Source organism: Stegodyphus dumicola, chromosome X2 (genome assembly GCF_044657685.1).
Source record: "Stegodyphus dumicola isolate Sdum_Otavi_A_Nest chromosome X2, ASM4465768v1".
NCBI lineage: Eukaryota > Metazoa > Arthropoda > Arachnida > Araneae > Eresidae > Stegodyphus > Stegodyphus dumicola.
In genome coordinates this window covers 36,776,501-36,791,190 of record NC_140781.1, presented here as the reverse complement: position 1 = coordinate 36,791,190, position 14,690 = coordinate 36,776,501, and the positions used below count along the sequence as shown (strand labels likewise).

The following is a 14,690-nucleotide window of genomic DNA, read 5'->3' as shown; positions in this document are numbered from 1 at the left end:
TAATATTTACCAATGTGTACAAATTTGTTATTTTAATGAAAAACATAATTTCTTAAATAACGAATCAATCTTGAAATTGCTTATGTTTGTTATACATTAAAAATAAATAGATCTCATACTTTGCATTATTAAAATAATATAAGAGACTGTCATAAATAATTAAAAATATGTTTCTTTGCCTGATCCTCATAATCTTCAGAAAATTTTTAGTCGAAGTAAATCTAAATTAAATAATCATAATAGTTTACGAAAAGAAAAATATATTTATATAGCAAACATATATTTCATATGCTTATTATAAAATTATTTGAAATATTAAAAAAGTTAGGTATTTTACGTTACACAATAAAAACCATACTTATGTTGCTCACAGCAGTATTAACGTATATACGTACAACTTATGTACATACGCGAAAGCAGTTAAACTTATGGCCTTTAAGTTGCATACCTTTCACTGTGTTTCACATTGTTAATCTATAATAGTCATAAACATGGTGCTCATTATAAATTATGGCTACTTTTTTTCATTGTTTATTTTATTCTATCAACAAAATTTGAGATAAATAGAATGTTTGATACCAGAAGTTCGTATAAAATAAACGTAATTCAGTTATTTATTTGAAATTTAATTAGATGTAGAGACTGTAGTTGGCAAGAAAGCAAAACAAATGATTGCTGAATTTTGATGCTCGAGACATTGAGGCTGCAAGTAAAGTAAAAACGGGAAGACGTTTTTTAACTAAACTATAGTTACCTAAAATAAACAGTAATTTATAATATAAACAATATATTTTAAGTTTATGCCACTTTCCTATCTCTTCTAGCTTCAACTTACATTTCCTTACCAGAATGAGTTCTTAGAATCGCGTTAAATGCAAATGAGAAGTAGAGTAGTAGTTAAGTCAACGTACTTTGCTGTTCAAGCTCAACTGACTTCGCCAGAGAGAGTTAGGATTCCTGAATAGTTGCGCGTTTGCCCTTTTGGTTACGTATCTCTAAACTGTTACTACGCTCGGCCGTATTACGTGCCTTTTGATAGCTTCGCCAGCTAATTTAACAACATTGCGGGCCAACTAGTTTAGAATTGTATTAGCTTCGGCTAAATATTTTTAGTTAGTCATTAGTTAGCTCTTATTTCTTATATTTTAGACCCAATCTATAGTTGGAGAAAATAAAGGGTAATTAAACCTTCTTCAGTTTACGTTTCTGCTCTTGGACTAAAGTGATTATTCGCTTAGCAGTTCACTAGGTTCCTCGACATTACATTTAACAAGATAAAAATGAGGAAACCTACAAGTTTACGGACAGACAGTCTATCACATTTGTGACAAGAACATTATTAAATTACACTTGTATGCAAATAAATGACATTTTAGTTCCTTCTTTACACTTTCATTACTAAAACAATATGAACTGAAAAGATTTCAAACAAAGGAAACGTCTAAATTAAAATGTAAGAAAACGGAATTTTAGTAAGCAATTATAGCTCGTAGTGTATCTTTTTTAAAATTTTTTTAATGATTAAATTTAGTTCTTTTTGCGTGACGTTGACTAGTTGCGTTACGTTGACTAGTCTTATAGAAACTTATACTATTCCGTTCTTCTTTAAATACATTTGCGACGAATCATACAAAGATAAGAAATTCATATATTCGGTCCCCCACAGGTTGCAGTATTTGAGCTATGAGGTGTGAGACGATAGGCTCTTACATCGTAGATGCAATAATTCGTTCAATTACACTCCACTTGGCATTACAAGAATCATAGCGTCAAGGAATTATATAGATCTGCACTATGTCTATCACCAAAGCCTCGCTCTCGATCTCAGAAACTGATACTTCTCTGATATCGTTTGAGCTACAGCGAACGAATCAGAGGACGTAAACTACAACCGAAAAATTAAGAGGGCGTGACTTCAGATTGTTTTAGACAAGGCAAGAACTCAGAATGCTCTTAAATTCTCGACTAGCTGCTAGCAAGATCCCCCCCCCTTATGAGGATTAAAAACTGTTATGTATTGTGAACAGAACTTCTTATAATTTCTATTAAATATATTTTAGTTCTTCATGCAGTAAGTAATACGTAACCTTAATAAACGCAACCAACATCGATTACCATATGGAATCACTCTATCAGCGCAGAGTACCGTCATCAGCGACATTAGAACATTCTGATTTATAGAAGTGGCCTCCACTTGAAAAACGACTCAACGCTCTTTTAGAGGATATTTAATTTTGATCGATAATATGCGTTGGAAGGTAATCTAAATCAGTGTCTTTTTTTTTCCTTCACATATAATGACCATACAGTTACGGAATTTTTGCATTTAACTTGGTATAGGACGCTGAAAAATTTTTATCTCTTGGACCTTTTGCATTACGAAGATTCTATCAATAGTTAAACTTTGCATTTTCAAAATCTGTCTAAGTACTGAAACTGTTCTCACAAAATCCTCTACTTTTCGGAGAAATTCGAAGTACGTACCTAGTATCAATATTTAAGAAATTAAAGCTTCTAATCCCCTTTTTTCAATGATCTTGTAAAGTCATGTGTCACGGAGTCTCATTCCGCTCCTGGCAAAGCCTAAAAGCTAACGAAAAATATATATATATATATATGGAATATATGCAAATTTTAAATGGTTTTTGAGTAATTTTTAAAACTTGGAAAAATGATTGCTTTTTAGCCATGAAAATTTATCTTTCACCGTAATGCTCTTTTATTATAAGAAATCGACTTCGGACATTTATAAAAAAAAATCATATACATGAAGTAGGAAAGAGTGGCATACTTTGTTGTTTATAATTTTGCATGGAATGATATCTTAAATTTTGAGGTTATTTGAATATGGCAAAGCACACAAGGGCTATCTGACTAAGAGAAAGGATGCCTTCGAGGATAACTTTCTAAAGGAAACTGGTTCGTATTCATGTTACATCCGGGGAAAATCACAAAATACTGCCATGCAGCCGTCCCGGTTACCCGGAATCATAAAGTATGCCACTCTTTCCTACTTTCCGTATTCAGCGGTCTTAATCACTCGGCCACTGGTGAAGCTCTTAGTTCTTAAAGTTAAGAGAATAAGTCAGTAGTTTCTGAGGCTGAATATTTGGCTAGGGGGCTTGAGAAACATAGAAACAAACAGTACATTAGGTGCAAACAGTACTATTCTATTCTAATTTTTATTTAGTTTTATTTAGTTTTTTTTATTTAGTTTCTATTCTAATCGGAAATGACCCTGTTTTCAACTTGTGCTTTTCCCATTTATTCTAATTTGAAAAAAAGTGATTTGTTAGTAATCTCCCAAATACGTGAAATTTTAATAAAATGTTAAAAAGAAAAATGATTGGTCATTCTTCATTAATTTGCATAGTTGTTTTTTTTTTCTGTTCACGGCATATAATTAAAAATACAATTAGAAGCAAGATAAAGGGATATTATGGGCCTCTGTATTTTAGTGCTTTAATATTATTCTGCTTAGCAGTCGAATTCTGGAACTGTTCTAAGAAATGAGATGTCTTCATTAATTATTCTGAAAAAAGTTTTCACAATCAACAAAATTTGCGTGTCTTATATTGAGTCCGCAATGCTCGAAGAATCCGAAGATGGCGAGAAAATGGAAATGTATTAAAGCATGAGGTTATCAACACTTTCTGTCCCATGCACCCCTTTTACCATTGCTACACCATCATTTCCCAAATCCACCTTCCTTTCCCAAATCCGAAAAATATATTATACATTTATTTAAATTTAGATTATGTTTTAATATATTTCATAAATTAAACAAGAAAAAGCATAGAAAATGTTTCTAAATGCCAAAATAATAATAAAAAAGTAGCTTTTTATATTCATAAATTTCGAGCACTGCAGGCCTTGGCTTATTAGGGCTGTTACGCCACTGAGTTTAGTTTTAGTTTTTACTTAATAGGTAAATAAAGGACTGACTTCATTATCCCCTGAAACTATAAAATCCGACTGCCCCCCCCCCCCAGTTGAGAACCCCTGTGTTAAAGGAAGTTGAAGAAACTTCATTTGCCTCTGGAATATCTCATTTCAACTGTTCATGTCCTATTTTGTGCCTAGCACATATCTACAGCGGCGATCAGTTTCCTCTCGAAACCAATTAACGACGCGTGATAATTTACTTAACGGATGCACATTTAACTGTTTGTACTGATAATGAAGTATGAAAAGACATTTGAAGCTTGGCAGGAAGCACAAATAACAGAGTATTGTAGAAAAAATATTAAGTGCTAGATTTTTAATAGAACTAAATCATTGTTTCATAAAATGTTCCTGCATTTGCTGTCTTCATTTTTGAAAAACTGTTTAATTCGCTGACAGATAGAACATTACTAATTTTCGTTTTTATTAATTTTTATTACATCTTTTACTAATTTACTATATTATCTGTTTAGTTATTAGTTATATATCTGTTTAGGATACCATTAGTTACAAGATATATATATATATATATATATATTTAATTTAATATATAAATTTAAAGTATATTTAAGGTCCAGTCACGTCTTAGTTTAAAGTCCTTCTATCATTTGTCTTTAATTTATTAAATTTATATATATATATATATATATATATATTGTTAAGAAAAACCCAGCTGCGGTAAGAAGCTTCTACACAAAGCGGGGTTAGTGTTGCCAGAAAGTTGCAAAGAAAGATAGGGTTGTCAGATTTGGCACGAAATCGCCCATTTGGCGACAATTGGCGATATGACATAGATGGAGCGAGAACATTCTAGAACGAATTCTTACCGTTTTTCCCGAGAATGTTCTCGCAGGTCAAAAGCTATGTATATTCTGCTTGTATGCGGAGTAGAGCATGTTGAAGTCCGAAAGTGATCGACGGAGTCGGGAGCTGTTCTTTAGTGCTTTGTCTTGAAGCTATCTTCACCGTTATAGCTTGATAGCTTGAAGGCTGTGTTGCTGATAATTTTAGCGTGTTTGGCGTAGTTTTTAGAGGATTGTAAAGCGTCTTTGGAAATGTTCTGTGTAATACTGACGAATAAATTGTGTTTTGATTCTTCGTCAAGTGTTGTCATCAATCCCTCTAAATCCACGAACCTGTAGAACACAACAATTGATTTTTTTTACGTATTACGTACTCCGCACTTAGGCAATACACAGAAAGAGAAAGATGCCCTGTGGAGTTCTTTTTAAGGGAAACTGGCTCGTGTCCATGTTACACATGGGGAAAACCACGAAAACGCCAATGCAACCAGCCCGTTCGCCGTGACTCGAACCCCGGACCGAACTACCAGTGTTCAGCGGCTTTTACCGGCTCGGCCGCTGGTGGGCCTTTACACGTATGATTTCACATATAAATTTCACGGCATAAATTTAATCTCTAAAATTTCATTAAATTATTACTAAGTAAGTGTTATGAAATTTTGATTTAATAATTCAAAACTTCTTGATTTTTAATACGAAAATATTAAAAAATATATCTATAGTACATAAAAAGTATGTTAATGGATTATTATTTTTTCTTTGAAGCACAATATTTTAAAAAATCAGTTCACTTCAAATAATAATTAAAAAAATAATTGTAATATGAAAAAAATATATAATTTAAGTAATTTTTTTTCAAAGTTGAAAATGTCATGTTTTTGACTCTTAATTGTAAAAGCACGGACAAATAGATTCAATTCTTAATGTCAAATGTTGGGAAAGAATTTATGTTATCTATTATGTTTTCTAAAGACAACATTTCGCCAAATTTTGTTAAATTTTGTCCGTCAGTGACATAACAAAATTTGGTTTATTTATATATATATATATATGTGTGTGTGTGTGTGTGTATGTGAGTGTAAGTTTAAAAACATGTAAAGCAAGATTTTTAATTTTAATTTGTAATAGTCCCTTAACTCTCTATTTTAATTTGGTTACTTCCCTTTTCTGTCGTAAAAAATAGTAAATGCTTTACAAAAAATCGCTCTAAACTGCGTCATTTCAAATATTAATCCATGTCATATGATTCTTGCGTAACAGCCAATACCGATTCTTGCGTAATAGCCAAAACCGAAACTCAGTGGGAAAACTGCGAACTGAAACTAAAATCTCCGAACGCATCTTCCCTTTTAGACACGTTACATTCCTGCCTTTACTTGCTCAGAGTTTTAGGAGTACCGTTAGAATGTATGCAATTACACATCGTTTGTGAACATAATTGTTTCCAGGAATCTTTCCTTGTTGACTATTTTATTTAAGCCCGTTTACTGCGTTCTATACTTCTTTCAGAAATCTCTCAATGTAGAGCCACCTTTCCTGCTAATTGCCTTGGTAACCTGATTCATTATTGTCCTCATAAAATGTTGTTTGAATGTAATTTGTTCATGGTTGTATGATGCAAGTAGTATTGGGAAGAAGATGTATAACAATGATTTTCGGGTATAAATTCTGCAGCGATTTTTTGTGTCCTGAAGCATTGTCTAAGATTAATAATACTTTAAATTACAAATTTTTATCTTTACACTATTGCTTAACTGTCGGCATGAAATGAAAAGTGAGCCAATCTTTAAATATTTAAGCAGTAATCCAGGCTTTTTTATTCGACTTCTAAATGATTGTGAGCAATTCTTTTTCTTTCGCTTTCAATGCTCTAGAATTTTCTGTTTGGTAAACTAACATTGGCTTCAGTTTTAAGGCGCCAGTTAAGTTTCCACCAAGAAACAATGGTTTTTAGAAGGTTATGTCTAGGGGCAACTGATTCTTCCTTCGATGAGAATGTACGACTAGGCATTTCTTTCCAAAATAAATCCGTCTCGTCTACATAGAATATTTGGCTGAGAGAATAATCTCCATCTATAATAACTCCATCTATAATAACGACGAGGAAATAAATTTTCTGCAGAATTTTTATCTGCATCAACTGATTCTCCAATAGATTTAATATTACGTAAAGAAAGCCTCATTTTAAATTTCTCGAACTACTTATTACTTGCTTGAAATGCCATATTAGAATTTTCTTTTAATCTAGTCTTGCAATCTTCATGCAGACTAAAAGCCTTCAGTGGCGTAGCTAGGTGAGGGGGCAAGGGGGAACCTCTGTTTCCGGGGGCGAATTGGAGTTATGAAGCTTAGAATGGAATGTTTTTAATTCTTGGCAAACAGGTGTGGGAGGGCACTGATAACCCTCTGGACAGCTTTAGCATAACGCCTCTGGACAGTTTTAGCATAAATAATTGAAAAACTCATAAGGACATTGTTTTGATGTTAAAAATCAATCCATGATGACTAAGATATTTCCATTTCATCCATCACTATGCTGTATCTTGTTTTTTGGGGGGTGGGAAACCTTTGAAGATAAATTTCCGCAATTTTGAAGGTATTCCTTAATTTTATTCTTGTTTTCCGAAATAAAGCATACTGTAGGTTAGGTAAGGTTATTTGAATATGGCAAAGACACGAGGACTATCAACCTAAGAGGAGGGATAACTTTCGTGGATGACTCTCTAAGGGAAACTTGCTTTTATTCACGTTAGACATGGGGAGAACCACGAAAACCAACCATGTAAGCAGCCCGTTCGTCTAGGTGTGAACCTAAGCTAGAGCGAATTACCAACATTCAGCAGTCTTAACCACTCTGATACTAGTTGGTCTAAACATAATCGGCCGAATGAAGCAAAAGATTCACTGCTTTCAGAATGTCTAATTAATTCCCTCTTTTATCTCAATCGTATGAGCTTTAAGAGTCCTTAATATATTTTCGCTCGTATCAACATTGCGGTTTCTCAGTCATGTTTATAATCTGATAAGGGCGTATTATTTAAACATAAACAAATAAATTAGCAAAACACCCAACGCATCGACACGTATCTAACGTAAGCTTAAAACCAGTTTGATAGTTCGGTCCCGCCGATTTCGTCTCGGAACCCTAGAGACGTCACGACGGTACCAAGAAGTTTCGCTGCTCTAACAGGCAACGTATGCGTGAGCACGAGGTACCGTGCTTCGTAGGAGATACTGCAGGAAGTGAAAAATTTTTGCAACATCGACAAAAATCTTTAAAATACTGAATTTTTTAAAAATGTGCGAATTGAGCGAAAGTGGAATGCGTCGAAGTCTAGTGTAAATCATGCTCTTGGAATCGGCAATAATTGTTAGATAGCCTGAATGATAAATGCTCTGGAAATTTAACTTGAGTCACGAATTGAAGGCGGAAAGATTAAACTGCAGACTTCTAATGTCAAAAGTATCGATCGTAAAGTTTTAAAGCACTGCAAATTTAAAGCAAAATACTTTTGAGGCAAAAACTGCAAAATGACTATGTAAATAATAATGAATTTAAAAACAGGCAATTATATTAATCTGAGAGTTTTAATTTTGATGTGGAACTGCCAACTTTATTGCAGATGATCTAGTAAACTCAGTTTTTAACGATGGCAAATAAATTAATAAATTTACAAGTAGTTTCAGGGTTTCTTTCTATGTTTTGCTATGGTAAGGGCTGGACTGAGAATTTTAGATGTTTTAAATCCTTAAAAGATTTTGATGCCTTCACATACAAATATGCCAGTTCTTTCCCTCATTCCGTCTCTTTGCCAGGCGTGGTTTAAGGTGTGTTGGAACCCCAAAATCTTCAAAAAATTGTGATTTCGGACTTTTGCATTTTCAAATTCTCTACACTTTTATCATTTGTCATCTACTGCTTTGATCAATGAGGTTTTTTACATGAAAACGCGTTTTTCTCCGAACGTGATTTTTTTATACTCAATGTACCTTTTCTCAGGAACTACTGCTCACAGGTATCTAAACTTTTTATGGCTGATTTATAAGTTTCCTAATATTTACTGAAATGAGCTTTTTGTAATAAACTTAGAAAAAAAAATGTTTCATTTTTTTTGTGTGAGAAAAGTGCTAAATTTTACCATGCCTAACAAAATATTCTGTAATTTACTCTAAAATTCAAAAATGTTTCAAAAGCTCATTTCAGTATAATCAGATTATACTTTAATTACAGGAAAAATTTCAAGCTTGTATCTACAGCAGATTTTGAGAAAAGGTACATCGAAAATGGCCAATTTAACATTGTCGGTATAGGGGTTTCTGATACCCCTTAACTGCATCATACATTCAATGACAAAACTGGCAATGGAAAATCTTTGTGGTGCCCCCTTTTCTCAGTCCCAGCACGTGCTTATTTTGCTTAATGGTAATCCATCTATGGCTACAGTACAAAAGTCTTGAAGGCTCGTACAGAATGCCGCCAGTCAGCACGTTTACTAATGTCAACACATTATGTCATCAAAATCTACCCAATAAAGTTTCATTCTTAAGTAAGAAATTATTAAAATCCATTTGCTCTCTTCGATAATTCATTGGATAAGTTTAATTGTACGGAGCAGGAGATTCTGGGTTCGATTTCCATCTCAGATCATTGCTGTGACATCCAAATTAAAATAAGAATTCTTTTGGAAATCTTTCAAGCGTTCTTTGAGCTAGCCAGGACATGTTTCTCTCCAAACATGAGATATCAAAGCTAAATTAAGTAAGATTGCTTAGCTAGACGAATAATGTCATTGAAGATTTCATCAAGGTTGCGTCATTCAAGTCTATTTCTTAAGTAGCCATTACACAAAGCCGATTTCCGATCTCAATAATTAACAGCACATGGAGCTAAAGATCCCATCTGGAGGACAATTCATTAGAAGCTAGCTCCTTTTCTGTTCAACCTTCGGGTTCCGGTCTATTAAGACTAGACGAAGACAAAATTTATATAAAAGGGTGCAACGCGACTTCAGCTGTTGGCTGACCTTTGAAATGAATCCTGCATAGTTACAAGGAGTTGCTTTGAGAAATAATCAATTTAAATCAGGTCTTGTGCTATGCTTATAGCGCGATTAAATGTTTATTTGCAGAAGGATGCATGAAAAAAAGCGATGCTGGGATTTTAACTTCGGATCTTCCCTTAGTTTGCATAACAAATTATTTTAAGTTTGGTATGTTTCCTGAACCTCTCATTTCCCCCTCGCAGTTCATCGCCAGGATGAAATTTATAGTTAAGTGAAAATAATATAAAAACAGACGAAAATTGAAGTTTATTCAGAGCTTAATTTCGCTAGCTAGCGCAGGTTACTATTTTGTCTTTGCTGCTGTTACTCTGAATTCCTGACACGCCTTTTGGCCATTTAATAAGTCTTATCTCCAGGTAGGTTGTTGGGCCAGCCTAGTTAGTCTTAATCTAAATTGTTAGTCCAGCAGTACTATTTAGCTTTAAATTTACTGTTAAATTATTCTTAAATTCCATTGCCAATCGTCGGTGTTATTGTGAACACTAAGTACGTGCGTTTGTATTATGAGCTAGACGAATACAAAAGGGTTTATTTTGCCCTTCTTCTGTGCTGGTATTATTCATGCTTGTGCAAGAAATCGCCAGGTTGCCTAGTAAGATCAGTTCAACTGTATGATAGCGAAGAAAGCTAGATTTTACATTATGGTATTTGGATTTACATGTATTACAAATGAGAAGCTGCTATTCGGTCTCTGAAAGTTTATGTGTAACATCAATTTACTTTCAGAAGGAGAGTGGTGATTAGTTTTGTTATTTTAGGCATTTGTATATGATTTCAGATATCTACATACTCAATTCTATCTCCTTGCTTTCAGCAAAGTATACCACGAGTTATTCATGGCATTAATATAAACAAATCTGAAAAATTAGAATAAAAGAAAAAAGGGAAGAATTAATAAATAGCAATAAGTAAGTGATATTAACAATGATGATAAAAGCAATATTTAAAATTAATTAAAAATCTGATTCGAAAAAATTTCTGAAAACCAGGAAAAGGATCTTTGCAGTTTAATTTTCAGAATAAATTGGCGGCGAAGACACATTGCATTAAAATGGCTTAAGGACGTATTATTAGGTATGATGAACGGTATCTAAAAAATATGATCAAAAGCCTTTCCTCTCATTACCGAAGCTTCAAATTTCATTTGAAATATTTCTATATTGCTTTAAATAAATCTTCAAATTGCTATGTCCAAAAAAATTTGCATTTTAATATCAGATTTATTAATAATTAATTAACTTTAAATCTTAGAAAAAATGCAGCAAGAGCCGACCGTTTTATCTCAGGGAAACGGCGGAGTATTTTGTCCACTGTGCCTTTGATGATGCTAGATATTCATTATTCAAAATGCAGATAACATCTTAATGCAGATAATCAAAATTCAGATAGCTGTAATAGCACTTTAGATGACAAAAAGGCATCATCGAAAAATAAACTAACTAATGAGTAGGGCATGAACAGAAAGTCACATTGATTAGATTACAGGACTTATTTCAATAGATAACATATCTTTTGCAGAAATATATGTGGTATATATTTGCACATGATCTGCTGTTGAAAGTAATTTAGGGTAAATGGGGAGATAAATGTTCTACTAAGATAACTTTTATGACCTTTTAGTAAGAGCATCATTATTAATCATGCAGTTCCTGCTCAGGGTGAATGTCTTCACGTAATTTTGAAAAATTTCGTTATAGTTTGCTTCACACTGATTTGGTTTTGAATATTTTATTCAAATTAGACTAAAATGGCTCTTTGCCAAAAACATGGCTTGGAGACTAATAAGGAAAAAAAGAATTCTTCGTAATTTTTCAATTTTTTTTTAAAACAAAAGGTTGAAAAAAAAATTGTCAAAATTTGTTATGAAAAAAGGACTCTATCTGAAAACCGTTGTTTACCTATTTTTTTCATACTAAATTAAAAAGTATCATCGAGTTCTTTCCAAAATGTAGAGAAAAACAACACGATGCTGCATTAAATATACCGATGATCTGTGAATTATATCGGTGATTTCTTAGTATCCTAGGATTGTGTAGGGCATCTCATAGAGATATCAACAAAATCACAAAATAGTATTTCGAGGTATTTCGTAATGAAGATGATTTTAGGGAATTTTCTGTGCTGTAGATAATACTCTTAATTTAGATGTGAATTTTGTACAGAATGATGCACGTAAAAGGGGCCCGGGAAAAGTAATCTTTTCTGCCATGTAAATTTACGAAATACGCAGTATTGGCTACAGTAGGGATTCTTAAACTTTTTTTCAGTCGCGACCCCTTTTATCACGAAGATTTTTTCGCGACCCCAGGACCCCATAATATATACGAACATTTTATGGGATCACATAAGCATTGCGCAAATCCGACGCACGGGTGAGTGAAACTGTCAAATTTTTCACTTGTACTGTAATGTACTATTGCAATTTTAGGTCATTAACCGTAATTTATAATTTTAAGACATAGAACAATGTGAAAATTTTAACCCGTAACAGGGGACGTGCGGTCTGACGGACCGCGCCACATGTTCCTCCCATCACCCCTATTGCATGCTTTGTCCAAGTGAATGGATTCTTCCCCTAGCTTCACGTTTCGTAACCTTCTTTCTGACCCCTTCTTATCAGAATGCTTTGGCAAGTGTATCTGTTGAAATTCTTCTAGAGCGGTCTGTGAGACCTCACCTCCCTCTCAGTGTTACAATTTTCGGCAGTAGTGAACACATGGCTCTGAAGTAAGTTCCGCGGAGATTCATTTATCCTTCTGATCCACGTTATGCAGAAGAACTGAAAAAAATTCTAGATGAAGTTGGAAGTGATTTTAGTGAAGAAGATGACTGTGAAGAAAATTTCTGCGAAAAAAGGCGAGCAGTGGTTTTGATGTCATCATTGCATCATTCGATAGAAACAGACTCGGAAACACAGACACCTGAAATAATTGGTTTTTATAACAGAACCAAAGGTTGTGTTGATGCTTTAGATGAAAAATGTTCTGACCATTCCTGTAGTAGGAGAACAACGCGTTGGCCTATGGCTCTTTTCTACCGGTTAGTAGATATGAGTACAGTAAACGCATATATTTTGCACCAAGGTTATAACCAAAACCATGTTATGACCAGAATGGTGTTTTCGAAAGAATTAGCGAGAGAATTAGTCCAACCACTTCTACACATGAGAGGGAAAAATCCAAGAATAAATCGAGAATTGCGCCTGACGATAAAGCGGATTTTAGAAAAAGAAGCTGAGTCTAAGGATGTGGAGCAGTGCACAAAAGAAGCAAAATTAAAATCAAAGAAAACATGTCGTCTGTGTCCCCCAAGCAAGAAAAGAAAGACAGTATATTTATGTTTATCTTGCCAAGACCCTGTTTCTTTGGAATGCACGCAAAAGTTATGCAATGAATATGCTAAAGAAGACGAAAACTAAACTGTTTACAATCAGAAAATCAGTGAGATACTGATATTTTAGGCACTGTCAAAAATTTTTCTGTATTGTGCTACATACAATTTTCTGCGGTTAAAATTTGCTTTGAATATTAACTAATATAGATAAAATAATTAAGACACAATAACACGCCGAATAAATACTAATTCAGAAATCAAACAACAAAAATCAGCGTTATATTTACAAAGTTTTCACAGGACTAGTTTCGATGGTTTTACCGAACCACCATCTTCAGCTGCAAAACCGCAAATGAACAAGATAGGAAATAATGATTAGATAAGATAAGAAAGCCTGGACAAGAATAAGCAAGTGGCGCCATCTGTTGGTAAAACCAGAACTAAAACATAATTTCTTTAAAGGCCGAAGGCAAATTTGGATTGGAATTAGGATCGTTAACTAGAACAGAAAGATTTTTATGAATGTGAAATGCCTCTAGAAAATCCAGTTCTCCAATGGAAGATGTTTTTTGAATAATTTTGGCAGCAGAAAAACTGAAAGTGTGGTTTTCGGACCAACAATGTTGAGCAACAGAAGACTTCTGTGTTTCCTTTTTTCTAACATATGCCTCATGTTCCTTGACGCGAAATTTTAAGGCTCTCTTAGTTCATAAAAATCTTTCTGTTCTAGTTAACGATCCTAATTCCAATCCAAATTTGCCTTCGGCCTTTAAAGAAATTATGTTTTAGTTCTGGTTTTACCAACAGATGGCGCCACTTGCTTATTCTTGTCCAGGCTTTCTTATCTTATCTAATCATTATTTCCTATCTTGTTCATTTGCGGTTTTGCAGCTGAAGATGGTGGTTCGGTAAAACCATCGAAACTAGTCCTGTGAAAACTTTGTAAATATAACGCTGATTTTTGTTGTTTGATTTCTGAATTAGTATTTATTCGGCGTGTTATTGTGTCTTAATTATAGAAGCCCCAAACAGGCTTACTTTTTGCTTTCTTTTTTGCACGTGGTGTGGCTGCCATTTTGTGATTGCATGAGTTTCGGTAAGTACTTTTTTGCAATTTTCAAGTTATGTTTATATTTTGTATATTTGGATATTGTGCTTTGCTTGTCTGATTTCATGCATTTTGCTTACAAACGTTTTGTTTTCTATTAATTTCAGTGAGGGATTTTTCTGCTGTTTTGTGTGTGCTTTATTATTGTTTAGTTAATTTAGTTTGATTTTCTGTATTGTTTATCATGCCTTCATCCGTTAATCGTTTCACTAAATTACGCCTGAAACGGCAAACTTTCCTGAATCATCTTGACTTTTTACTTAAATGTAAATGTAGAAAATTGATCCCCAATTTTATTCAAATCAAATCTAATCAAAAACCTTCGAGTCGCGTTTCAAGAATTCTGTTAAATTGCAAGCTTGCCTTACTTCGGTCCGTCATAAGGGATACACGTCAACAATTGTCCAAAATTGAACGTGAACTCTATAAGCTTCATCT

The 14,690-nt window shown here is 33.6% G+C and overlaps 1 protein-coding gene and 1 long non-coding RNA gene across 3 annotated transcripts in view; one reads left to right on the top strand and one right to left on the bottom strand.

Annotated features, from left to right (window-relative positions):
- Window positions 1-14,690, top strand: part of LOC118185804 (uncharacterized) — an 83,839-nt gene that overhangs the window by 5,604 nt on the left and 63,545 nt on the right. Inside the window, exon 1 of one of the 2 annotated variants that reach the window (XR_004757647.2) lies at window positions 14,058-14,240. The exons of the other annotated variant lie outside the window; for it this stretch is intronic. This is a non-coding gene — a long non-coding RNA (uncharacterized LOC118185804). Of the gene's footprint in view, window positions 1-14,057; window positions 14,241-14,690 lie in introns of those variants that run through there. 2 annotated transcript variants of the gene reach the window in all.
- The window catches only part of LOC118196336 (neuralized-like protein 2), a 191,550-nt gene that overhangs the window by 139,655 nt on the left and 37,205 nt on the right, over window positions 1-14,690 (bottom strand). The window lies entirely within an intron of this gene.